The sequence below is a fragment of the Urocitellus parryii genome, chromosome 12 (genome assembly GCF_045843805.1).
Source record: "Urocitellus parryii isolate mUroPar1 chromosome 12, mUroPar1.hap1, whole genome shotgun sequence".
NCBI classification, from domain to species: domain Eukaryota; kingdom Metazoa; phylum Chordata; class Mammalia; order Rodentia; family Sciuridae; genus Urocitellus; species Urocitellus parryii.
Genome location: NC_135542.1, coordinates 7,569,922 through 7,597,760, shown reverse-complemented (window position 1 = coordinate 7,597,760; position 27,839 = coordinate 7,569,922).

Sequence of the window (27,839 nt, the reverse complement as noted above, 5' to 3'; positions counted from 1 at the left end):
GGACGTCTGGGCAAATCATTGTTATTTTCTCATATAGTCACTACTAAGTATGCATATAAGTATAAAAGTGTATCTTTAAGGTATTATGAATTTTTTATCTCTAATTTCTTGTCTTTTCTGACCTTTTCTTTTTGTTTCCCTTATTTGTCCTGTTTTGGGAACCTTTGCCTATCCCAAAGTCATGAAGAGTGACGAGTATATAAATATCTATTCAATGAGTAGAAGCAATGTCTTATTTTTCAAACCGTAAGTTGTATACTTATGTCCCAGTATAGCATGGTACAGAATGCTACAAGAGGAGTATTTTTTTTCTTCTTCCTATTCTCCTAGGAAAAAAATTCAATATTTTACTATCATTATGATATCTTCAGGAGACTTGTACTTTGTTATTTTTTTGGAGACACATTTTTCATGTGTTAAAGAAGTACCCTTATATTCCTAGTTTGCTAAAAGTTTATTCTTTCAAAATCATGGACAATGTTTAATTTCATAAAATTTTCCCCAAATCTCTAGGGTTATCATATATTTTTTATTTATCTTATTTTATGTTAATATAATAAATTGAGTATTTTTGAAAATCAAGCCAATCTCTTTCATTTCTAGAATAAAATTCATTTGGTATTGATATATTATGTTTTAAATAGAAACAGAATATAATTTGATAAAATTTAGTTCAGGTTTTTTTTAAAAATATATTATTTGAAAGAGATTTAACTAGTTATTTTCCTTTCTTACCATGCCCTTAGATTTTGATATCAGATAATACTAACCTCACAATAAAAGTTATGAAGCATTTCCTCCTTGTTGATTTGTTTCACATCTCTGCTGATGATATGATCCTATATCGAGATGTCATCCCCCCACCCAAAAAAACACACATACACAAAACTCCACCAGAAGACTTCCAGAACAGTAAAACTCAGAAAAGTTGCAGGATACTATATCAACTGGATGCTGGATCTTGTGGAATGCTTTTTCTGCTTCTGTAAAATGATCATGTGAATCTTGTCATTAATTTTATTAAAATGATGAATTACATTTATTATTGTAATTTGTATTTTATCGTGATACTGGTGTCTGTTGAACCACCCTTACATCACTGGGATGAAACCCACTTACTTGCTCATGGTGTCTTTTTTTTCTTAATGTGTTTTTGAATGCAGTTTGCAAATATTTTATTGAGAGTTTTCACATCTATGTTCATCAGGGTTATTGGACTGTAGTTTTCTTTCCTTGATGTGTCTTTGTCTTGTTTGATATTAGGATGATACTGGCTTCATAGAATGATCTGGGAGTGTTCACGACTTTTCTATTGCATCAATTAATTTAAGGATTGACATTAGTTCTTCTTCAGAAGCCTGATAGGCTCTTAAGTTGAGAACCATATTGTCCTGAGCTTTTCTTCATTGGAAGGTTTTAATAGGTGCTTCAAATCCACGGCTTGACATTGATCTGTTCATGTTTTTTATATCTTTATGGTTCATATGTGTTTAGGAGTTTGTCAACATCTTTTAGATTTTCCAGTTAATTCAAGTATTACTTTCCAAAATAGTTTCTAATGATCCTCTGGATTTCAGAAGTGTCTGTAGTGATAGGCTTTTTCATCTTTAATTTTGTTGATTTGGGTCTTCTCTCTCTCTCCCTCTCTCTCTCTCTCTCTCTCTCTCTCTCTCTCTCTCTCTCTCTCTTTCTTTTTGGTTAGTTTGACAAAAGGTTTATCAACTTTTTTTTAGTTTTTCAAAGAATCATCTCTTTTCGGCATTAATCCATTGTGTTGATTGTTTATTCTCAATTTCATTAATGTTGACTCTGATCTTCATTATTTCCTATATTCTACTGATTTTTAAATTAGTTTGTTCTTCTTTTTCTAGGGTTTTGATTATATTTGGGGGGATCTATTTTTTAAGTATAGGAACTCAATGAAATTTTCATAGAAACTCCAAGAAATTTTTTTTCTAGGGTTTTGATTATATTTTGGGGGATCTACTTTTTAAGTATAGGAATTCAATGAAATTTTCATAGAAACTCCAAGAAATTTTCTTCTTAAAATTCCATTCATAGCATCCCAAATATTTTGATATGTTGTACCTCTATTCTCATTTGTTTTTAAGAAATTTTTATTTCTCCACTGATTTCTTCTATGATACATTCTTCAGTGCCAAGTATGACTTAATATCCAGTTAAAATGGTTTCCATTTTTTATTTGGTTATGGAATTCTAATTTCATTCCATTATAATCTGTTAGGATGCAAAGTATTCTATTTTTTTTTCTTTTTGTTATTTGCTAACACTTGCTTTGTTCCTAAAATATGGTATATTTTAGAGAGAGAGTTCCATGTGCTACTGAGAAGTAAGTGAATCAGAAATTAGAAGCATTCTGTAGATATCTGTTTGGTGTATTTGGTTAATAGCATTTTTTTAGTTCTGAAGAGTCTTTACTTCTTTTGTGTTTCAATGACCTATCTAATGGTGAGAGAAGTGTGTTGAAATCCCCCAGGAATTCTATATTGTGATCTATTTGATTCTTTATATTGATAAAGGTTTTTTTTAATGTATGTAGATGCATTGTTGTTTAGGGCATATATTTACAATCATTATATCTTGTTGCTAGATGATTCCTTAAACCAGTATGAAGTGATTCTTTTTCTCTTCTGATTAATATTCTCTTAATGTCTACTTTGAGACTGGCTACCCCTTCTCTGCTTATTTTGTTCCCCATTTGCATGGTATACCATTTTACATCCTTCTAGCTGCATCCTGGGGATGTCTTTGCCTGTAAGATGTGTCTTCTGTAAATAATATATGGATAAGTCTTGTTTTTTTTTTTAATCCTTCCTGTCTATCTGTAACTTTTGATTGAATATTTGAGGTCATTTATATTCAGAATTATAACAGAGAAATGATTTGTATTTCCTGCCATTTCAATCTATTTCTAAAGTTTCATTCAGATTGGATTCTCTTTTAATTGATTGTTCTTCAAGTGAAATTCATCTCTATTCTGGATGAATCATAATTCTTACTTTCATTTTTTTCAGCATGAGATATTTTATTGGCTATGTTTTATCGTGCAGGTGTCGTAGTCATGAATTCTTCCAGTTTCTTCTCATAATGGAAGATTCTTATTTCACCTTCAGTTCTGAAGGTCAGTTTTTTGGTGGGATCATAATCTTGGTTGGCCACTGTTTGCTTTCAGAGCTAGGTATGTTTTATTCTAAGCCATCCTGTCTTTCAGGTTCTGAGCTGGGAAATCATCTGAAGTTCTAATTGGCTGACCTCTAAACATAACCTGATGTTTTTCCCTTTCGGATCTTAGAACTCTTTTCTTGTTCTGCCCCACGCCACTCACCTTTTCTGCAGTGAGAGGAGAGTTTTCAGTCACTTCATGCTAGCAAGGATCCCGCGACAATTTTCCTTCTAGAAGGACTACTGAGACAACCCATTGCAGAGGCATTCCTTCTTGTTTCATTTGTTACAATCTGAAAATGGAGAGTAGCTCTGTTGAATTCATTTATGGCAGGGAGACTGGCTATTTGTGAACTTTGCTAAAGGGTTGCCTTATCTAGGTTAATTGGAGCCCAGGATTTGGGCTCCACTCTGTGATTCCTTCCTTCTCTCTGCTGCTCCTGTCCCATTTTCAGCTTGGACTGCTTTTCTCTTCAAGTGCTGTTAAAGAAGTAAGCTTATTATTGCTATTTTTTAAACATATTTTTAATACCTCATTGCATTCACTTTATTCTCAAATTAGATAAACATAAGGAAATGGATTTGTTCTGATAACCTAAGGAACTTGAAAACAAACTCTTTCTCAGGTAAATCCCTAGGCAAAAACAGGTTCTGGGTAAAGTGATCACAGTCTGTGAAACCCTGAGCATGAGACCCAGCTAAACTGCCTGATTCATAAAACCTGTAAGAAAAATCGGGCTGGGGATGTGGCTCAAGCAGTAGCGCGCTCGCCTGGCATGCGTGCGGCCAGGGTTCGATCCTCAGCACCACATACCAACAAAGATGTTGTGTCCCCCGAGAACTAAAAAAATAAAAAATAAAAATACTAAAATTCTCTCTCTCAAAAAAAAAATAAGTATGTTCTTTAAAGCCTTAAATTTGTGGTAATTTCTCAGGAGCAGACTATAAATACAAATTCTCTGGCTAAATTATTTTGTATAGAATGGATTTAAACAGACATGTACAAAACACTTCAACCAATAATAATCGAACACACTTTCATTTCAGTAGCTCATGGCACTTTCTCCAAAATAGATCATATATTAGTCCACAAAGCAAGTCTTAGCAAATACATAAAAAATTAAAAATAAAATTTTTTGCATCTTATAGTACACTAATGGAATAAAATTAGAAAGCAATAGCAAGAAAACCTGCAGAAATTATGCAAATATGGGAAGATTTAAAAATAGAATTATCAATGACGATTGGGCCATTGAAGAAACCAGGGGAGAAAAATTTTAAAGTTCTTAGAATCTAGTGAGACTATAAATACAGCATACAAAAGTATATAGGCTACAATAAAGTCAGTTCTAAGAGGAATATTTACAGCAGTAAGTGGCAATATAGAAAAAAAATAAGGTCTCAAATAACATAACAATGCATCTCAAATTCTTCTGAAAAAAAGAATAAACTAGTACAAAAAAATATTAGAAGCAAAGAAACAATAAAGATCAGAATTGGAATTCATGAAATAGAGAATTGTCATCCATGTTGTTGAATATGCAAATCCATTGATTATTCTGAAGATTGTGTATAATGATCCAATCACTTGACGGTGGTTGATTCACTTATCTGTCAGGGGTTTTAGACTGCCCACTGATTGTAAGGAATGTCAGAAACTGTGTATTCAAAACAAGTATAAACTCTTGGTAGACCTTTATCATTGGACAGACAATTACAAAAAGGACAGATCACCTCCATCAAGGACCCCACTGCTTCAGGGGTAGGTTTCCAAATTTGTGAGGAGTTATTTATTTCTTATCTATTTTCACCTTTAGATTTCATTGTTCAGGTATTTTTACTGGAAATATATAATATTTTCCAGGACTTTTTTTAAATTATTTTTTTGAAAGCTCGGGTCTTAGCTTCTATCTTCTCGGCTCTTGGAAAAAGTCAAAAGCCCCATGGACTCCTCAGTTTCTTGGCTCCCTCCCTGACTCTTTTTTTTTTTCTTTTTTTTGGCATCTCCTAGCTAAAGTGGCCATGAGAAGCATGTCTTCAATAAAGCAGGTCAGTTTTTCATACTCATTAATCTATGACTGACTTTTCCAAGCAGCCCTCCAAGTTGAGGTTGCCTTAGAAGATACAAATTTAAGATTCTTTGCTTCTCGTCCAGTAACATCTTTGTAAATTTAGAAAATATTATGTGTGTGTTAGTGTTTTCTTACTGCTTGGCTTCTAGACTGTCCTCTTGCCCTGCTTCAGAAGTATCCAGTGCTTTGAGAGGACAGGTCTATAGACTGCTAAGCACACCAGAATGAGTTTCCCTTATTTCTTGATCCCTAAAATTCTGAGTGACTTGGTAGTTAACCCAATTCATTCAAACACAAGATCTTTGGGTTCTTTGGGATATATCGAATATTGTGTGTGAGAATACCAGTTGGTTCCAAGCTAATCCTCATTACTGCAGTGCAATTCTTTCTTTCCATTGTTGGTGATGTGCAGCAATAGCATCTATCAAGGATTGAATGTGCCCAACTCATCCTGAGTCCTTGAACAGTGAAGTCATTTCAATAATCTGAAAAAGTGGGCTTGTTGAGAGTATTTGCTATGTGAAGATTGGCAGATCCGACAGAGCAAGGCTTTAAAAAAAATAAAATAAAAAAAACAAACAAACCTGGTTTATCTATTTATCACAAGCATGGTGAGTTGTTTTAAGTGTATAAAAAATTTGGCCAATTGAATGCAATAGAAAAATGAGTCACAGATTTCAAGTGAAAAAATCCACGGTAAACACTAAAAATTAAAATTTCCAGGCTTAGCTCTAGCCATCCTAATCTCAAAACTACAGATATGGTCCAAAGGCCTAAATTTTGTTGTTAACCTCTTTGTGAATTTAATGAACAATACCAAACCCTGAGAAGTGTTAGCCTAGGCCTCTCGAAAGCAAAATCTTGCCCCTTTTTAACCTTTCTTTTTGACTGCATCTTTTATTTATTAATCTTTTCATTTGCTGGTTTTTGTTTTTAATTATCATGTCTAATTGGTTTCTTGGCTTTCTTGCTCTAGTAATCATTACCTTGTGGCTTTTTTCTTTTTCTATTCCTGCATTCTTGCCTCCCAAAGTATCTAGAATTTCCAAAATAACTTGGGAAAGTGGTCTCCAAACATATGTCTCTGGAGTGGACTAATATTTTCCAAAGAATCAGTTTTCCAAAGAATCAAAGATGATCAGTTCCCGGTTCCTCAGTTATAATTTGTGCCTTCCTGAAAATGATCTGCCTGAGAACTCCAAGTGGTTCTCAATCCCCTTCACTTTCCTCCAGAGTTGGAAATATTAATGTCAGTATCATAAGAATGAGCAACTCTAAAGTCTAGTATCAAGGATCTTGCAACGCGGGAAATTTCTAATTCTTTTTTTACTCAATAAAGTAAAGAAAGATCTAACCCAGCAGGGAGATGTCTAAAAATAATTTTTGATGACTTCAGGAAAGCATACAGGGAGAGTATAAATAAATGACATTGTCATGATAAAATTTATTCCATTTTCTTATTTATGAACAAGTTCTATCAAAGCTTACCATGACAGAAATAGAAAAAAGGGAATCAGTGAAGACTAGAATAGACTCAAACTCTTGTTCCTTCTGACAAAAAGTGACATTTACTCAAACCTCCAGGAAGTAATTGAAAAAAAAAAAAACTATTTCGTTGAGAAATACATTTTTGTCAAAATGATTTTACTTAATATTTTTGAGAAAAATTAATACATTTTTATTTATGCTGACAAATATAAAATATAACTCAGTCTATTTTAATAACATTTAGAAATACATATATTTAACAATAAGATATGTCAATATTTTATAAAATTAAAGACCTCGAGTTTGATTTAATGGAAATTAACAAACTTTTATTCACATTTTACAGCAGAAAATTATGATAGATTGATAATAATACTTCCAAACATAAAATATATGAGGTTAATGTATATAAGGCAAGGGAAGAAAATTATAAGTTTTTGAAGAAAATTAAAAAATTTAAATTTTTGAAAAATGTATTAGTCCACTTAACATTATTACAATATATTAATTTAGTACTACATTTAGTAATATAGAAATGTAGCAATATACTCTGAAGTGAGCTAAGTTTACAAAGAAAAGAGGCTTATGAACCTCATAGATGAATGGGCTTGGTGAGAGGAAAGACCATATTTCAAAACAGGATTCAGAAACCAGAGTGATTGGGGTCATACAAGTTAGTCCAATAGCAGTGACCTCAATAGACTTTGGACCCACCCCTTAGACCCCAACTCTTAAATGTTCCACCACCTGTCACTTCACTACACTGAGGACCAATCTACCAACAGATGACTCTTTGGCAGACCGATCATCCAAACCAAAGGATGAGCGACTGTTAACAGTAATGGAAATGTCCGTGCCATTTCCCTTCCTTTGGAAATCTAAAATATTCCCGTAAGATTTTATTTTTCTAAATGTCAATATTTCATAAAACTATGAATTATATTATTTTAATGATCATGTTTCTTTTCATCTAATAATTGGATTATTCATTGTCTTGAATTTATTTCTCATCCTCTTGAGCCTGCAACTCAAGTTAAGCTTGAGGTACCCCTTGTCTTTCCCAATCCAAGGTCATGGACATCCTTGGCCCCACCAGTCTCATCTTATTTCTTTTATTAATTGTAATTTTACTTTCTATGTCTATTTTTGAAGCTCACAACTGCAATGTCATTCTTATCTCTACTCAGGGTCCATGTGACATTCGAAAAACTTTTCAGGGCTTTTGAAACAAATTTAAAAAGGATTCCCTCTTCTACAAGGACTGCTAGGGAAAAAAAAAATATCTTCCCTAAGAAGAAAGCCTGTAAAATCACAAGAGAACACAGAAGCCAACCTCAGTGTTAGACTGTCCAGGCTAAGGGAAGGAAAGAAACTGTAGTGATGACCGGGCTGTGTCTGGAGTCCATCTTTCCATATTTCTATCTGTTAATTTTTGTACTTGAATCCATTTATTTCATGATCCCTCCCTTTTTTTTTTCTTTTAAGGTGGTTTTTGAGTTTTAGGTTTTCTGAAATTGAAAATTGTCTAATGTGTGCAGTGTTCCTGAATTTGGGGTCCTGCAGGGCTTCATAAGGATCATATTGCTAACATACATATCACACACATGCCTTTTCCAACCGTCCCCTGGGCACACACCCTCACCCACTCACCACTTGCAAACCCTCCTTCCTCTTTGACTCACCTCAGCAAGCCCTGCTTCTCTTCTGCTACCATATGGGGTTATCCACGGTGCCCTGCGCTTACTTTGGTTCCAAAGGCAAACCAATGCCCTCACCACCTGGCTGCACTCGACAGACAGAGCCACTTGTATTCCTGAAGCAGTGCCACGATGTGTCGCGACACACATCATTGCTCCAAGGGTCACCCTGATGTGGTCCCAGTGTTCTGGAAGGAGGATGATCAGAAATTCTGAGAGCAGGTCCCCTGGACTCCTTGTCCCTGCCCCTTCTGTACCCACGATGGCACTCATCATGTCCATGTTTACAGTGGACATTAAGTAATCATTGAAACCAGGGGAACCTAGGATGTCCCAGGTGTTATGGTTTCAATGAGGTGTCCCCCAAAAGCTCATCTGTGAGACAACGTAAGAGCGTTCAGAGGTGAAATGATGGGGTTATGAGAGTCTTAACACAATCAGTGAATTTACGCCCCGGTATAGATTCACTGAATAGTAACTGAAGGCAGAAAGGGCGTGGCTGGAGGAGGTGGGTCACTGGGGACGTGCCTTTGGGGTATATATTTTGTATCTAGTGAGTGGAGTCTCTTTCTGCTTCCCGATCATCCTGTGAGCTGCTTCCCTTAGCCACACACTCTGTCACCATGATGTTCTGCCTCACCTCGAGCCCTAAAGAATGGAGGTGGCTGTCTCTGGCATGAGACCTCTGAAACTGTGAGTCCCCCAATAAACTTTTCCTCCTTAAAATTGTTCTTGCCAGGTCTTTGGGTAGCAGCAATGACAAAGCTGACTAAAACCCAAGGTGACCAGGGATGCACAGTCACCCTTCCCATGAGTCACCTAAGATGAAGAATGACGCAAAGAGCCTTCCTTCTAATGATCTTCTAGCTTGACTTTTTGTCCTTCAAAGGCAATGAGAGCCTTTGGCGTCCATCATCTTACAGTTCTAATAAATTGTCTCTCCACCTAGGAAGGTTGTGAAGATTTTTATGATTATTTCCAAATCAGAGAATTGAGATTCTAAATGAGAAAACACAAACAACTGCTGCAGACGTCTAAGTTGGTTGGGGTGGGAGGGCTGTGAAGCAAGAAATGCTCTAGTGATGGATTAGACACCTTGACCTGTGCCCCTGTAGTTGTAGAGCTGAGGTTAAGTAGAGGAGCCGGGGCCAGGCAAGAAAAATATCAGGACCCATTATTCAAAAACCAGGAAAAGTACTCTCAAAGGTACTGAGATATAAAGCTTTTACCTTTCCCCACACCTTTTTTTAACTTTCCACACCATTTTTGGATTTGTGTTCAAGAAAGCTTTGCATCGAAGGCATATTCAAGAATCACAAACAAAAGTTAGTTAGGAAATGTTTTTTTTTTTTTTTTTAAGAGAAGCATTACAATTTGCTTGAACATTTGTTGATTTAAATAAATCATAAATGATACAAATAATCACTGATGATAGAAAAGTATAACCTTATGGGTAGTTTTAAGTATTCTATTTTTCATTTTCCCTTTTAGTGAAATAATTCTAACAAGAACAATGAGAAAATAGCTCACCACTCATTTTGATTTATTATTCAGGAGTTAATTAGGGAAATAGGAGTTTTTATTATAAACATGTTTATCAGAACGACAAAGGACAAGGTTCACTACTGGCAAGAGTTTGCATACAGATCAAGGTTAAAAATAACTCTATCACAGAACATCCCCAGGTTCAGTTTACACATCTGATTGTGTAAATGGAAGGTCAAAAAACAGTCCAAGGGACAAGTATATAAATAAACCTGTTTTGAATAAAAAATAGAAAATCTTAATTTCTTTGTGTACTTTTGCTCTTGACTAGAAATAATATGTTTCTGCAGCTCTTTATTTCTTGCATATTGAAGATAAAAGCAGTAGAAATACATGAAAATGACAAAACAATATAAATGAAGTCACAAAGAAACACCAATAAGTTAATGTATATTTTTATGTGACTCTGATCTTTATTTCTTTCCATATGCAACTCTCGACATTGAACATGGTGTAAAAACTGTTGTATATATATATATACACACACACATATATTATATATACACATATATTATATATATAACATATATAATATATAAGTATATAATATAAACATATATAATTATGCATATTTATACATATGTAATTATATATGTATACATATTCATACCAAGTGTTATGTGCAAACACACACACACATATATATGTGAAATCATAGAATTATAGCAAAAGTAGATAAAGGTCTCCAAAATTTAAAATGAAGATCATCTTTAAAGTCATTCCAGACTCATAAAAGAAGCAGCAGAAGAAAGCTAAAGTGATACGTTCTTAGGATATTGTAGAGAAAGTTTCCCTGGGTTTGTTTCTGCACTAATGAAGGAACTAAACAAAACCAGAGCTCCTTTCTGAGCAACATGCGTAGTATCAGCACTTCTGCAACTTTACTGGTCACATGAGCCACCAGAGAATCTTGTCACAATGCAGTTTCTGACTTGCGCCATAGGGAGAGCCTGAGAATCTTCTTTTCTGAAGAGCTCCCAGTGTGGTGAAAGTTGCGCATTTGGGGGACCATACTTGGTGTTGCAAGGGCCTAAATGACACTAGATGAAACTATAAAGGAAAACAGTATTTTCTCCAGTAGATGCTGCTAATGTGGCACACAGATCTCCCTTTCCCAGCCCAGGACAGCCCCCTCCCAGCCATTGTGACTTGTGGCCCTAATGGGTCCAGCTCTGCTGTCTCTGAGGAAGGGCTCAGGGACAGGCACCTCACTCACTTCCCCACAAGGCAGCCTGCAGACAGTGACTGGCCCACAGGGACTAGAGAAGGCCCTGGGCATCCAGGCAGAGAAGTCCCCAACTCTGTGTCACAGTCATCGCCAGCATTTCTAGTTGGACCAGACCTCTATTGTTTACTCCATCCTATTTCCCTTATTTCTTTCCTCCTGGAAATATCCTCTCAGTATGGAGACACCCTGAAATCCCCATCCAGGCTGTGCTCCAAGGGAACCTGGCCAAAAACAACTACTAAGAGGATTACAATGAGTATAGAACTCTAGCTGATTCCCAGAGGGAAGCACATTGAGCTCCGTGTGTGTGTGTGTGTGCATGTGTGTGTGTGTGTGTGTGTGTGTTGTGTGTTTTGTAGGGGAGTCATTTGAGTTCGAAATGTCCTTAACCGTTATAAAATACATATATTTGCTTTCCTTTAATTATCTTTCAATTTTTTTGTGTGTGTGCGAAATAAACTTTTATTTTCCTTCACTTACACTTCGTATAATATTTGTTAAAATAAGTTCTGATGGCGACATCCCCATGACAATATTGTTCATCATACTTATAATGAGTAGGATGCTGGGGGTACATTTTTTTCCTTCTATAATTTTTCTTGTGTTTGACATTTTATGCTTATTGTGTTTGGTTCTTTAGTTTGTATGGTTTTTCTCCAAATGTGTTTTATTGACTTTGACTTGTTTACTTTTCTAATTTGCTCCAAATAATCCAGCAGATCGTCACCTAATCCTGCCAGCACTCTGCTTTCTTCAAGCCTTCTTTTGACAACCCTGTCTGGCTATATCAGTATTTGAGGAAAAAAAAAAGACAAAAAAAACTTGTTTGTGTATTAATATACATGACAGATTCTGTCTTGATTATTAGTGCATTAGTAATCTCTTCTCATGTTGGTAATATTGTGGGCTCTAGGTAAATTCTTGCTTATTAGTGTTATGTTCTTGGAACCTAAAATATATAATGCAATAGTAATTTAGATCATCATTGATTGACATGTGTATGTCTCTGTGTGTGTGTGTATGTGTGTGTGTGTGTGTGTGTAGAAAGAGTGGCATTGATCTTAATTTTTTTTTCTTAATATCTAGTTGCTGTTTTACTGAGGATGTTAGATTGAAACTTCGTGTGTGTGTGTGTGTGTGTGTGTGTGTGTGTGTGTGTGTATGTTTTTCCCCATTCCTCCATTGAACCTATGTTTTTGGATAAAGACTTCAGAAAAATGCTAACAATGATTGTAAAACTACTGGCATTGTATTATCTTCAAGGTCTATTAATTAATGATGGGTAACAGTAAGAACCTCATTTGCTTAGAAGAGTATATAATTTTAAGTGTAGTTAAAGGAAAATTAATCACCTTGACTAGTATTATTTGAAAAATATCAAAACTAAGAACCCTGGTATCTTCATTGCCATTTGTGAATGTTTTAACAATCACATTTTATAAATTTTCTGGCTCCAGTGATTCATTCTGCAACTCAAATAAAGTAAAAGTAACATTTTGGTATTTGGTCTAGAGCTTTCCTTTCTTACTAATTGATCCTGACTAGATCTGTAATAAGTATAGACCCCCAAAATACCACTGGTGGAGCAAAGTGAGTGTAAGTGCATCCATTGACTCATTGAGCTGATTTAACATTTTGAATAATAAAACTAAGTTACTATATTTGGAAATTAAACTCTTAATATAGTAAACTAATAACCTTGGTTTCCCAAAATTTCAAGAGGAATTTAAGAGAATCCATTTTGGCAGCCAAGAGTTGTTGTGCCTTATCTCATTTGCATAACTGTTTCTCTTCCCTTATTTTCTGCTGTGATGCCATCAGGTGTTCTCTGGGCAGCAGCAGTGAAGATCGTCCTAAGGACTGTGTGTTCTTTGAATCTGGAACTAAGTGGGGGAGCTCCATTCTACCAAGATGGTTCTGCTCTGACAAACATCCAAACAAAGCTCAGGCTAGCCATATAGCTTTCTGATTGTTTTCATGTACTAGGTGGAGGATGTTCAGATGTTTCCAACAAATGATCCACTGAAAGACTGAAAAGAGCAGGGCTCGGTGGTACAAGCCTGTAATCCCAGCAACCTGGGAGGCGAAGGCAGGAGGATCACGAGTTCAAAGCCAGCCTCAGTAAAAGTGAGGCGCTGAGCAGCTCAGTGAGACCCTGTCTCTAAATAAAATACAAAATAGGGCTGGGGATGTAGCTTAGTGGTTGAGTGCCCTGAGTTCAATCCCCAGTACAAAATAAATAAATAAATACAAATACAAATAAATAAATAAATAAACTGGAGGAAAGAGTGGTTTAAAAAGGCATAAAACAAAAATAAAAGTAACGTCAAAGAAGAATTTCCCTTCCTGATTAAACTTTCAGCAAGCACAAAGAACTGCTCAAAAATGTCAGAGCACACAGATTGTATAAGAATCAGACCAACATAGTCACAATTGGGAGCTTCTAATGTGATGTAAGAAAACATAACCCATTTAAGTGAAACTAAACTTAATTTTCTATTTCTTTCTCATATACATATGTGCAATGTATATGAGAAAATAGCTATGTTTATATATGTGTACGTATGTGTGTGTGTGTGTGTGTGTGTGTGTGTGTATGTATGTATATATGAATGAAAAAAAATCACCATCACTGTCAGGTTTAAAAACAACATCTCTTTAAGTGAGAAATAAAATCTGCTCCACCTTCCTCCCACTTGGTTTTTAAGCTTGGGGCTTGCCAGAAGTAACCTAGAAGCATTGAGACTGGGTGGTCTTTTGTGCTTAGGAGGCAAGCTCTGTGATGATATTGATCCATTTCAAGGGCACATTAGAGATGAAGCCAAGCCTCTGGAGAGAGGTTGCCGCCACCTTGACCTTGGGTCAGCCTTAGACCACTGACCCTCGAACCCCAAGACCTATCTACCAGATTCTGATATCTTTCATACCCACCAAGCAAGTCAGCGGGGGACAAATGTCGATGTGGCTCTTGCCAAATCAGAATTGACTGGCCAGTAGGAAGCCTGCGAGCAGCGGGAAATGTGGGTTAAAGTATGTCAATAATGTTTCAGAAGAACGATTTCTCCCAAGAATTGTAGCTGTTGGAATGTTTTGACATTTATTCGGTAGAGAAATGTAGCATGTTTTGTGAAGCACTTCAAGAGAGCTGCTGCTAACTGCTGTGGTCTATTGATCTTTCTGTTAAATTGCATGGGCACACTTGGGAGATCATTGAGATTCAGGCAACAGGACAGAAAGGATCGGCTGCACCCGATGGTCACTAATGGTAATTGGTTTCGATCCTTGCACCTGAAGAAGCCATGATTTACTTGGTTCACTGATGAAATGTAGACACTAAATATTTTGAAAAGAAAAAAATACCATTTTTTTCAAAAAACATTTACAAGGCAGTACCTCCATCCCTGAATGTCTCTATATATATATAATAAATTCAGTAAAGTAGAAAATAAAACAAATCAAATTGTTTAAAATGCTGATTTTCTTACTTGTGTTGTCAACCTTTAAATATACCATGTGTCCGGTGGTCTGTTTCTCAACTTGTTCATAATTGAATTTAAGGCATGCTACTCTTTGTGTGTTTTGCACTTAAACTTGGATTCATGATTATAAAAGAAATTTTAAAGAATTGGGTGCATAAGAGCATAAATAGAAACAGGTGACCTTTAATTTTTTTCAGATATGTCGTATTTTAAAAATCTGATGTATTGTGGAATTTTGAAGATGGATTATAAATTAAAAATTCTTCCATGTTAATACATGTATCAATAATTTATTAGTTTCTATGTCTTTATTTGGGCTACTACTAGGTATTTTATTTCTTTTGTTAGTTATAACAATTCTACCATGTAAATACATATACACATAAACATACATAGAGATACTTGTATAGAGGTAGACAGATATGTATACGCTTCTCTCTCTTACTCTGTATGTATATATTATTAAATGTGGATAATATCTCTAAGTGAACATGCCCTTACATGCACTTATCTACACCAAATTTTGAGTGCTTGTTTCACTTTAATTAGAGCACCTTTCAAAAGGTTCAGTCACTTGTATTTTAATAAATACTATCACATTTTCATTCTCAGATGCTGATATCAATTTATAGTATTTTCAGTCTGATTTCTTAATGTCTTCTATGTTTATTGTTATAATATAATGGTCACTAAATTTTGAATTCTTTTATTAACTCTAATATAGTTCGGGGATTAGGATATTAAATAAATATTAAAATTAATTCAATAAAATTAATTCAATAAAATTAATCGAATGGCAACCCACATAAATTAATGAAATATCTTACATTTCATACACATCACATTAACAAGTTGATTTGTACTATGTAGTCTGTTCATGTTCTGACGTTCATAATAATTTGGTAATAATAATAATAAAAATTTCTATTATATAAAATAGGTGTGAATGTTGATTCAGCATCTATTTCTATAACCCACCTCGGAGTGAGTAAAAATGTCTTCCTGATTAGAAGCATAAATAGGAGGGAGAACTGCTATTGGCTATTAAACCTGAGGATTTTTGCACATGTGTATTATAGGAAACCCCTTGCCTATTTCATTCAACTCTATTCATGAGGAATACAAGAATACTTAGTCGTTTCTTTTGTGTTAAAATGTAAAATATGCATTAGAACCCCGTGGGAGCTTTCAACCATGAATGTAAATAACATTACCATTTCTTTGGAATCTCATTTTGCGCTTCTGGAATGAAGATCATGTTCCTGAGAGCCATCGGCAGGTACCTCGGGAGGCAGACCTCCGTTACTGCTGTCAGTGGGGAGTGGCAGTGAAATTACCTTACAGATTCCTAACAATGTCTTTCCATCTTGTTTTCTGGGGGGATCAGCTCTAGTGGAGATAAGGGGATTATCCTTTCTGCCGGTCCCATTCTCAGACCTCATGCCACCTTCACAATAAATGTGCTAATTAGAGCTAATTGCTCTGATGGACACTGGTCTAGGAGGACCCACCAGAGAACACCCACTCATTCAAGTAAGAAAGTACTTTACCAGGAGCTACGAACGCCTAGATTTCAACTACTTACTTCAGAGTAATAGAAACAATCAACTTCCAGATCTTTTCATAACGTCTAATACTGTATGTGTGTCTTGAAAGAAAGCTTAAAATAAAAGGGCTTCTGGATGTTTTCATGATTTCACCCTTAGGAAGAGGTAATTTTCCTCCACCACAAGAGATCCATAAAAGAAAAAAAAAAAAAAAGCATGACACCCTCTAAGATACTAGATGAGAAACCAAATCCCCTCTTTGTCTAATATAACACATTCAATTATTTCTGGTAGTTCCTACTTTCCATATAGTTCTTACCATATAAACACATTCCTTCTTCTACTAAAGATTTCCCAACCCTCAAACTTCCAGGTGTCTTCTGAATCTTGGAGATTAAACACACACACACACACACACACACACACACACACACACACAGCTGATTTGTATCAGCTGTTGCCCCTGATACAAATCATAACCAGGAATGTCACTGAATATAGTTGAATACCCAGACTGAAACTTATTTTACAGAGAATTTGCAGGATTCCCATAGCATGGAGGGATTACCCATATAGCTCATCATCATATCCTATTCTAGGTATTTTGCCTTTCTATATATACTCTAGACTCAGTCTGAACTTGTTAGGATTTTAATTGAGATCACATTTAATGTGGAGATAGAGATGGGAAGAACTGACATTAATATTGAATTTTCCTATCCATGAACATGAAATTTCTCTCCATTTATCAATTCATTTAAGTTCTTTCAACGTCATCATATTCTACAATTGGGTCATCATTGTTAGAGTCTCTGTATAAATAATCTTTTAAAAACCCATGTTAACCAACGAAATAGTTCTCAACTAGAATACAAGCTATTTCCAGTAAATAAATTCATTTCATTTTGATTTGTAGCTCCAAACTCATCATGGAGTTCTTCAGGACCATGGTCAAATCATTTGAAATATTCTCAGTGGTGTATCTTATAAAGAGAAGTTCACTACATGACTGTGTATCTGTAGACACAACATTTAAAACTAATTTTTCACACCTGATTGATAGTACACTGCAAACTATATCTGGTGCTTTTCTAATATACACTACCTTGTGACAAAAGGGGAGAATTGAAACTGGGCTCAGTGACTCACACCTGTAATCTCAGAAGCTCAGGAGGCTGAGGCAGGAGGATAGCAAGTTCAAAGCCAGTCTCAGCAATTTAGCAAGGCTCTAAGAGACCCTGTTTCAAAAAAAAAAAAAAAAAAGATATGAAAAAAATGGTCTTTGGATGTGACTGAGTAGTTAAGTAATCCTGGATTCAATCCCCAGTACCACAGATCCCCCCCAAAACAAACAAACAAACAAACAAACAAAACAAAACACAGGAGAATGGCCAAGAAGAGGAAAGGAATCATATATGCTTTTGCATCCAAGGCAACATGATCCCTTAGAACACTGGTGAATCATCATGGGCCAAAATAAAGGAAAACAAATCAGTTATTCCTATTTTTTTAATCTTACAAGGTTCTTCCTAAGATCACATTTGCCATTTTATAATGATGAAGTATTTTATCCAACTCTGTGACAATATGGAGAAAAATGTCAGGAGAAGAACTGATGGTAACATCCTGCTGATGCATCCCTTTCGAAGCTGTTGATGGGGTCCTAGCATTTGCAATTGATTGCATGCAGTTCAAACATGTGGCATATTTACAAATGCTGGATAATGAAAACCTCAGAAGAAAATACAGAAAACAGAAAGCACACAAAAGACAGCCCAAGGCAATCACTGATGAGGTCAGATCTATGTGATCTGGGAGCTTTTCTTGAAAATCCTTTACTGAAATGTCTTCACACATGGTTTTGGGCTTTGGGATGAGATGGCTGTTCAGGAGAGGAAGGTAAGGATTATTTACAGCCATCAGGAACAGGGAATTCAGTATTAAATGATAGGAAAGTTATTATCGGTCACACATTAAATTTACATTTGATTGGCAATACTCATAGCAACAGATCCTCTCTCTAGCTGCTCTAAGCATTGTTTGAGATAAAAGTTCATTTGATCACTTGAAAGTACCGTTCACTGTTAATGCAGAAATTTTGCTCCAGGCCTCTTGTTCCTCTTTTACTTGAGGGGATTCAGCACAAAACAGAATAGGCTGAATCCCCCAGGTCTGGAACCAAGGCTGTAGACATGGATTCTGTGAGTTCATGTCAGACCATGGCAGCACATGAACACTTTCTGAGGGTGTATCATTGATTAGAAAACCTAATGAATTGATAAGGATTTTGCCCAGGTACTGAATGAAATATGCGATTGTTTTTTTTTTTTTGTCTTATGTTTACACATACACATATTCTTTCCTCAAACTTTTCTGCAGGTTTATCTGTTTCTATTCTCTAAGAACATTAAGTCTATGGAACACAGGAAGAAAAATTTAAATGGCCAAATATTGGATTTTCAAATCAGTAATGCATTATTCAAGTAATTATTCCATGGAGCTCCTGAGGTTGCTATTATGAAAAATTTTCATGTATTACCAACACTATATTAAACAATTTTTTTTTGGCACCAGGGATTGAACTCAGGGGCACTCAGCCACTGAGACACATTGCCAGCCATATTTTTGTATTTTATTTAGAAACAGGGTCTCACTGAGTTGCTTAGCACCTCACTTTTGCTGAGGTTGGCTTCGAACTTGTAGTCCTCCTGCCTCAGCCTCCCAAACTTCTGGGATTACAGCCTGCACCATCACGCATGACTCCTTAAACCCATTGTTTTTAACATCTACATTCACTTAATATTATGTGATATTCTTTACATTCAAGAACCTATCATGGGGGAAAGCATTTGCATTTTACTTATGACTGATAGAGAACATACTGCAAGTTGGTAATCAAACTTGGATTCAAACAGGCGCCCAGCAGAAGCTACATCCCCTGCTAAGATGACATTCATTTATTCATCAACAACTGTTTACTGAGTGTGGACCATATGCCTGGCCCTGGGGATACAGCAGCATCCTCACCTAAGTTGCACTAGCAAACTAGAAAGGTAACGATGATTGCCAGCCCCTGCCTGCAGAGACACCTGCTGAGCAGCACCCTTCACTGTGGCACCCACTTTTCTAGCTTTCTCTTTAACCACTTTTTGAACCCACTTTGAGACTCATGGAAATTAAGCTGCTCTCTCCCCACAGTCTGGGGAGATCTGAAGCTCTCTAGACCCTCTTTGCCAATCTACTCTAGGTGTCCACACCCTACAAGAGGGCTCACCATCCTCCCAGAGCACCAAGTGGGACAGGCACTGATGTTCCCCCTTCTGCACGGGGGCTTCACAATTCTGTGGCATGATCCACTAGGACCATCCAACTTTTCAAAGGTAGAAGGAAGTAGGTCCTTAGCAAAATGCCACGAAACTTCACAAGCCTTTTCTTTTTCCTTTAATGCAAAAGGAATAGCAGACTGTTACTTTTTCTCTAATTAAAATATTTTCAAGAGCATGAAGTATTTAAAAATGTCATTATCCTTTATAAAATGGAATTAGCAATTTTCATTAAAATTACTTCTAGCAATTTCAATTTAAATGTTAAGAATTATATTTTTTCTAGATCTCACAATTAGAAGAAAATAATGTTTCCTTAAATTACAAACTCAGTAAATATTATCTACTTATGAGCAAAACTAAAAAGGTTGTTGATTTAGTTTTTTACATAAATATTCAAAATATTCCAGTTTAAATAAGTGCTATGGCATGATTGACTTTTCAGAGTTGGCCATAAATGTAGACTGACTTGCACCTATTATTTGACTAATTTTGCTTGATTTCTTCCAATTAAAAGAAGATATTGGTTGCTTCAGAGTACAGATGTGTTCTTACAGAGGTGTAAGAAGAGCTCCCTTTTGAATCTATGATGAATCTAAAGAATATAAACTCTACCATTTTAATATTTGCATTTACAGCCCAATGTCAGACCTGACACAGAGCAGGCACTTAGTCAGTGTTCAATGAGGACATGTTTTACAACAGCCATGACCTGAAAGAAGTACTTAGGCACTTAGGCTTCGAGCAAACCCTGTACTGAATGTGCTTTTTTTGATTGTTATGATCATGAAATTAAAGAAGAACTAATACAAAACATCAGAATCTAAAAACTTAAAACTATAAAAAGCAATAGGCATTGAAAGCTAAATCAAATTATAATTTAAATGTAAGAAGCAGGAGGAAGTAAGACAGTTTGCTATCAATAAGACCTGAGCATATTTCATTCATTTTATACTGGTTTGACAATGAAAACATATTAAAATACCACGAAAATAATGGAAAGACCATTTTATTGGCATGTAGCAATCATTTTTAAATGTCAACATATTCCTATAAAATAAAGGAAATTTTTCCTTTTCTTTTTTTCATAAAGTATTAGTTCAAATTGTACATAAATATCATATTTGACTTTAGGTTTCTGAGAACATTATTTTTAAATATTACATATTATTTGTATTATATAAGATTAATGACTATCAAAGGCAACCTAGAAAATATATAAAATATCCAGTGAAAATTTTTAAATAGTAAAAATATATTATATAAATTTAAGAGATGAGTGTTGTATTAGTCAACTTTCTTTCAGTATAATGAAATACCTAAGTAATTAGCTTATAAAAATAAATATTTATCTTGACTCAGAGTCGTAGAGATTCCAGTCCAATCTAAGTTTTGGACCTGTGTTTATACTGCAGGAGATAATGGGAGAGAAACTCATTAGACAGGAAATAAAAGAGGAGAAGAGGAGGCCACTAATCCTCTTCTGGGGCACTCCCAAAGACCTAACTGTCTCCCCTAGGCTACATCCTGAAGTTCCACTACCTCCCAGCAGCACCTACACAGGGACCGAGACATTAACATACGGGTCTTTAGGCACTCAAGATTCACTGATAACTGAAGAATTGTGCTCTGTCTGCGTAATATGAATTGTAATGCATTCTGTGGTCATATGTAAAAAACAATCAATAAAAATCAATCAATAAATAAATTTTCCTCAAAATCTTGAAACTTCTGATTTTTAGAAATTGTCTGCTTTATAAGGAAAATGACAAAGTTCTCAACTTAAAAAAATTATTGATAAAAAAATAATTAAAATCAAAGCTGAAATCAATGATATTGAAACAAAAGAAGCAACTCAAAAAATTGACAAAACAATACGTTGTTTTTTTTTATTCTGAGCATTTTATATATTTCTTATTTTTTAATTGATTTTTTAAAAAATAAATGACACCAGAATGCATTATAATTCTTTTTACACATACACAGCACAATTTTTCACATTTCTGGTTGTATATAAAGTATGTTCACATCAATTCGTGTCTTCACACATATACTTTGGATAATGATGTCCATCACATTCCACCATCCTTGCTAAGCCCCTGCCCCTCCCTTCCCCTCCCACTCCTCTGCCCTAACTAGAGTTTGTCTATTCCTCCCATGCTCCCTCTCCCTACCCCACTATGAGTCAGTCACCTTATATCAGAGAAAAGAGCATTTGGTTTTGGGGAATTCGCTAACTTAGCATTATCTTCTCCAACTGCATCCATTTACCTGCAAATGCCATGATTTTGTTCTCTTTTATTGCTGAGTACTATTCTATTGTGTATATATGCCACATTTTTTTTTATCCATTCATCTACTGAAGGGCATCTAGGTTGGCTCCACAGTTTAGCTATTGTGAATTGTGCTGCTATAAACATTGATGTGGCTGTGTCCCTGTAGTGTGCTGTTTTAAAGTCCTTTGGGTATAGACTGAAGAGAGGAATAGCTGGGTCAAATGGTGGTTCCATTCCCAGTTTTCCAAGGAATCTCCATACAGCTTTCCATATTGACTGCACCAATTTTCAGTCCCACCAGCAATGTATAAGTGTACCTTTCCCCCCACATCCTCTCCAACACTTGTTGTTGTTTGTCTTCATAATGGCTGCCATTCTGACTGGAGTGAGATGGTATCTTAGAGTAGTTTTGATTTGCATTTCTCTGACTGCTAGAGATGGTGAACATTTTTTTCATATATTTGTTGATTGATTGTATATCCTCTTCTGAGAAGTGTCTGTTCAGGTCCTTGGCCCATTTATTGATTAGGTTATTTGTTTTTTTTTTTTGGTCTTTAGCTTTTTGAGTTCTTTATACCCTAGAGATTAGTGCTCTATCTGATATGTGAGGGGTAAAAGTTTGCCCCCAAGATGTAGGCCCTCTATTCACCTCACAGATTGTTTCTTTTGCTGAGAAGAAACTTTTTAGTTTGAATCCATCCTATTTATTGATTCTTGGTTTTAATTCTTATGCTATAGGAGTCTTATTAAGGAAGTCAGGGCCTAATCCCACATGATGAAGATTAGGGCCTACTTTTTATTCTATTAAATGCAGGGTCTCTGGTTTAATTCCTAGGTCTTTGATCCACTTTGAGTTGAGTTTTGTGCATGGTGAGAGAGAGGGGTTTAATCTCATTTTGTTGCATATTGATTTCCACTTTTCCCAGCACCATTTACTGAAGAGGCTATTTTTTTTTCTCCAATGCATGTTTTTAGCTCCTTTGTCTAATATAAGATAATTGTAATTTTGTAAGTTAGTCTCTGTGTCCTCTATTCTGTACCATTGGTCTACCAGTCTGTTTTGGTGCCAATACCATGCAGTTTTTGTTACTATTGCTCTGTTGTATAGTTTAAGGTCTGGCATAGTGATACCACCTGCTTCACTCTTCCTTCTAAGGATTGCTTTAGCTATTCTGGTTCTATGAAATAATTAAAATCAGAGCTGAAATCAATGATATTGAAACAAAAGAAGCAACTCAAAAAATTGACAAATAAATTATTGGTTCTTAGAAAATATAAATAAAATTGACAGATCCTTAGCCATGCTAATGAAGAGAAAGAGAAAAACCAAGTTACTAAAATTCTTGATGAAAAATGGAAATATCACAATGGACACTACTGAAACACAGAAGATCATTAGAAACTATTTTGAAAATTTATACAACAAAAAATAGAAATTCTTGAAGACATCAAAAAATTTCTGGAGATATATGAACTACCCAAACTGAATGAGGAGAGCATACATAATTAAAATAGATCAATTTCAAGCAATGAAATAGAAGATGTCATCAAAAACCTACCAATTAAGAAAATCCCAGGACCAGATGAATTTTCAGCTGAGTTCTACAAGACCTTCCAAGGAAAATTAACACAAATATTCTAAAATTATCCCACAAAATTAAAAAAGTGGGTCTACTACAAGTTTTCTGAGGGAGAAAATCTTTACCACCTGCTCCTCAGATAGAGCATTAATTTCCAGGATATGTAAAAACTCAAAAAACTTAACACCAAAAAAATAAATAACCCAATCAATAAATGGGCAAAGAAACTGAACAGACACTTCACAGAAGAAGATTCACAATAGATCAACAAATATATGAAACAAAATGTTCAACATCCCTAGCAATTAGAGAAATGCAAATCAAAACTACACTGAGATTTCATCTCACTCCAGTCAGAATAGCAATTATCAACAACAAGTAACAATAAATGTTGGTGAGGATGTGGGGAGAAAGGTACACTCATACATTGCTGGTAGAACTGAAAATTGGTGCAACAACTATGGAAAGCAATATGGAGATTCCTCAGAAAAATTGTAATGGACCCATCTTTGACCTACCTATCCCACTCCTCAGTTTATATCCAAAGAACTTAAAATCAGCATACTACAGTGACACAACCACCTTGATGTTTGTAGCAGCTCAATTCACAATAGCTAAACTATGGAACCAAACTAGCTGCCCTTCCACAGATGCGTGGATAAAGAAAATGTGGTATATATACATAATGAAATACTATGCAGCCTTAAAGAAGAATGAAATTATGGCATTTGTCAGACTATCATGCTAAGCAAAATAAGTCAGTCCCAAAGAATCAAAGGTCACATGTCCTCTCTGACACGTAGATGCTAATTCACAATGGGGGGGGCGGGGGCTAGGAAAGAATTCCAATAACTAATTTGAACAAAATAAAAAATAAAAATTTTACTGATGATCTCTCTTATACAGAAGCTGTCAGGGAGCTGGGCTTCTCTCTTGTTCAGCCACAAGTAATTTTTTCTCTCTCTCTCTTGCTTTATTGGTTGATTTCAGTCCTACATGACAATAGATTCTACTTTGATAAGATTATGCAAGCATGAAGTCTCTCTGATGCTCATTAGGACCCCATTCTTGTTGATGTACCCGATGGTGAGGTTCACTGTGGTGTATTCTTATTTGTACTTGGGAAAGTTTTGTCAGATTCATTCCACTGTCCTTCCTTCTCCTATCCCTCCTCCCTACCCACTTTGTCTAATAACCCTTTGTCTAATCCACTGAAGTAGTTTTGACCTCAACATTGTAGATGACAGAGAGTGAGAGGAACAAGACCAAGGCAGACACTGTCTGTGGACTTCTTCAAAAGGTTTCTAGAGACGGCCACTTTGGTGTGCTGCCCCACAGCTGCACACAAAACTGGGACTTGGAGACTGGATTCTGAAGGGGCATGTGCTTGCATTTTTATTATAAAGTCAGAGGGGCATAAAGCTTTTTATGGAAAAACAAGTAATCTTTGCCACACCTATAGTGACCACAGCCACAATAATATAGTAATATCTTTTAAAATTTTCTTTGTTTTCATATATGGATAATTTCGTAGAACAAGAAAATTTCTTGAAACTTCTCTCTCTCTTTTTTTTTTTTTTTTAATCAGGGATTGAATGAGGGGCTGCGGGGGGGGGGAGTTGGTGCTTAACCGCTGAGTCACATTTCCCACTCCCTTTTATTTTTATTTTTTATTTAGAGACAAGGCCTAACTAAGTTGCTGGGGCTACCCTCAAACTTGTATCCTCTTACCTCCACCCTCCCAGTCTCTGGGTTTACCAGAAGTGAGCTACCACAACCAACTTGAAACTATTTATTTTTCACTTAATTTAATTAACTAGAATTCTTCACTGTTCAGCAGTCCATGTCATAGATGGACCTTAAATTATTTAAGTAACTCTGTAATGTTGGAAATAGCCTCTCTTGATATTGTTTTAATACAAAAAAAGATGCTATAATAAAATTATTTCACTGAATTTTTTAAAAATTGATCATTCCTCCTAATAAATGGTATTTTGATATTGCTATTTGGCATGAAAGGAAATGTTTACAATTGAATTTATTTATAATCAATTGTGAACTCAAAAATTGAATTTGCACTTAAAAACCTGGTTCATGTTAAACTTTAAAGCAGCAGTATATAGGTCTTGGTGCTTAAGCCAATAATAATCTTAAAAAATCGTGCTTATAAATATAAAATCAATCACATCTTCTAGTTTTCACTTTTGATATACTGATATATTTTAGAAAAAAATGACCCCATCATTTAATGAATTTTATCATTTATATTAATTGAATTCCCTTAGACACTACAAACTAAAAAATGCAAGTTTAATATAATTGATTTTTCTCTTAAAATTTTAGTATAGCAGACTTATAAAAGTCTAATATAATGACTCTTTATAAAAAATACTTAACCCCTTACTAAAATTCATTAATAGCTGAAAGATTTCAGAACAAAAGACTGAAAGGTTTAAAAAATAGAGGTTACAATGTATTACAGTTACACTGTTTACTAAAAGTATATTTATTGTTTTGTATAGTTTTACACTCACACTATCAAGAGAAACAGAGGAACACTACATAATTAAAAATAGACTAAGTTGTAGATAGACACAATGTCTTTATTTTTATTTGTTCATTTTTATGAAGGTGCTGGGGATGGAACCCAGGGTCTCATGCATGGGAGGCAAGCCCTCTACCTCTGAGCTACAACCCCAGCCCAACACTACATAATATTGAAAACAGTTTTGCTCATCCTGAGGCACGTCTAGAGCAACACTACAGCATCCAGTGGATTTACATTCCACTAACCTGACAGTCATAGTAAAATGTGACACAGAAGGACAGGAATTAGAAGAAATGATGATGTTCTGCCCTTTGGAATATAAATAGCAAAATGCAAACAGAATACTACCCTGGACACAGCAGTACCTGAAATCACTGTTCGGTAGGTTCTTTGAAAAATGCTAAACTCCCTGATTTTACTCCTTTTTATATACCCATAACTTGACCAATTTAAATTAAAAATGGTATTCTAGAAGTAATGGTGACTCTGGTTGACAGACCGAGAGCCTCCCAAAGGCTTCCAGTCTTGAGTACCTGCTAATATATTACCTGATATGGTGAAAGGGTCTTTTCAGATGTGATTAAAGACCTGCACCATGGGACTGGTAGATGATCCTCAGATATCTGTGGGGGTCTCACCTAGTTTTAGTCCATAAGAATAGGGACCTTAGGTAGCAATGGTAAGAAAGACAGGAAGATCAACGCAGTTCAGAAGGTGTTGCTAATTTTGATGATGAACTGAGGAATCCACTAGCCAAGGAATGCAGAGGGTTCTATGCAACACAAAAGGCAAAGACCATATTCTCCCAGAGGGCACTAAGAAGGACTGAAGTCCTCCCAATACTTTGATTTTAACCCAGTAAGACAGGGGTTCGACTTCTGAACTACAGAGCTGTCACATAATAAATTTGTGTTGTCTATGCCGCTAAGTTTGTGATAATTTGTTATAGCAGCAATGTGAAACTAATGCAGTGACCTTTTAGCACCAGGCTCATTACTTGGGTAAAACCCGTATGTTCAAGCACATTCCCCTATAATTCCTCTCTCTGAACATTCATTACACAGTAATCTATTCCTCTACTTGTATTCTTCTTTGAGCTCCCAGGGAACAGAAACTTAGTTTCCGCTGTGTCCTGCTTTTCCTTCACTTGTTGTTCAATTGACCAACTTCTGCCCAGAAGCTCTTTCTTGATTTAATCTTGCCTTGATAACCGGTTCCATAGGACTGATATTTCTTTAGAGCTATGGATAGTATCCTGTAAAGTGTGTTGAATAAACCACCCTTTCCCAAGTTGGTTCAAACCCATACACCTCTACATTTTTTGACCTTGTTGGTCACTTAATAATTATTTCCCTAGGACATCTGAATAGCTCTTATACACAGATTTTAATTCATCAGGAAATGAAAATCGCAGTAAGCAATCTCTATCTTTAAGGCATTTCTGTAAATCTTATAGATAATCATATTGGAAATTTGGTAGATAATTAAGTCAATTAATAGGCTAACAGAAACTTTTTATTTTGTACCAGGAATGGAATCCAGGGGCCCTTAACCACGGAGCCACAATTCCAGTCCTTTTTTTATACTTTATTTTGAGACAGGGTTTCACTAATTTGCCTAGGGCCTTGCTAAATTGCTGAGGCTGACTTTCAAATTGCCATCCTCCTGCCTCATCCTCCCAAACTGGCTGGGATTACAGGAAAGTGCTACCACCTTAGGCTCCCCGAAATTCTTTAATCAAAGAATCATACCAAAAAGGAGAGAAGTACTATGTAAAGAGAGATCAAATTGCAAAAAAAAAAAAAAAATAGATTAAATTCCTGGTATCCAGAGAATATTTACCCAATTCAATGACTGAATTAGCCTAATTATC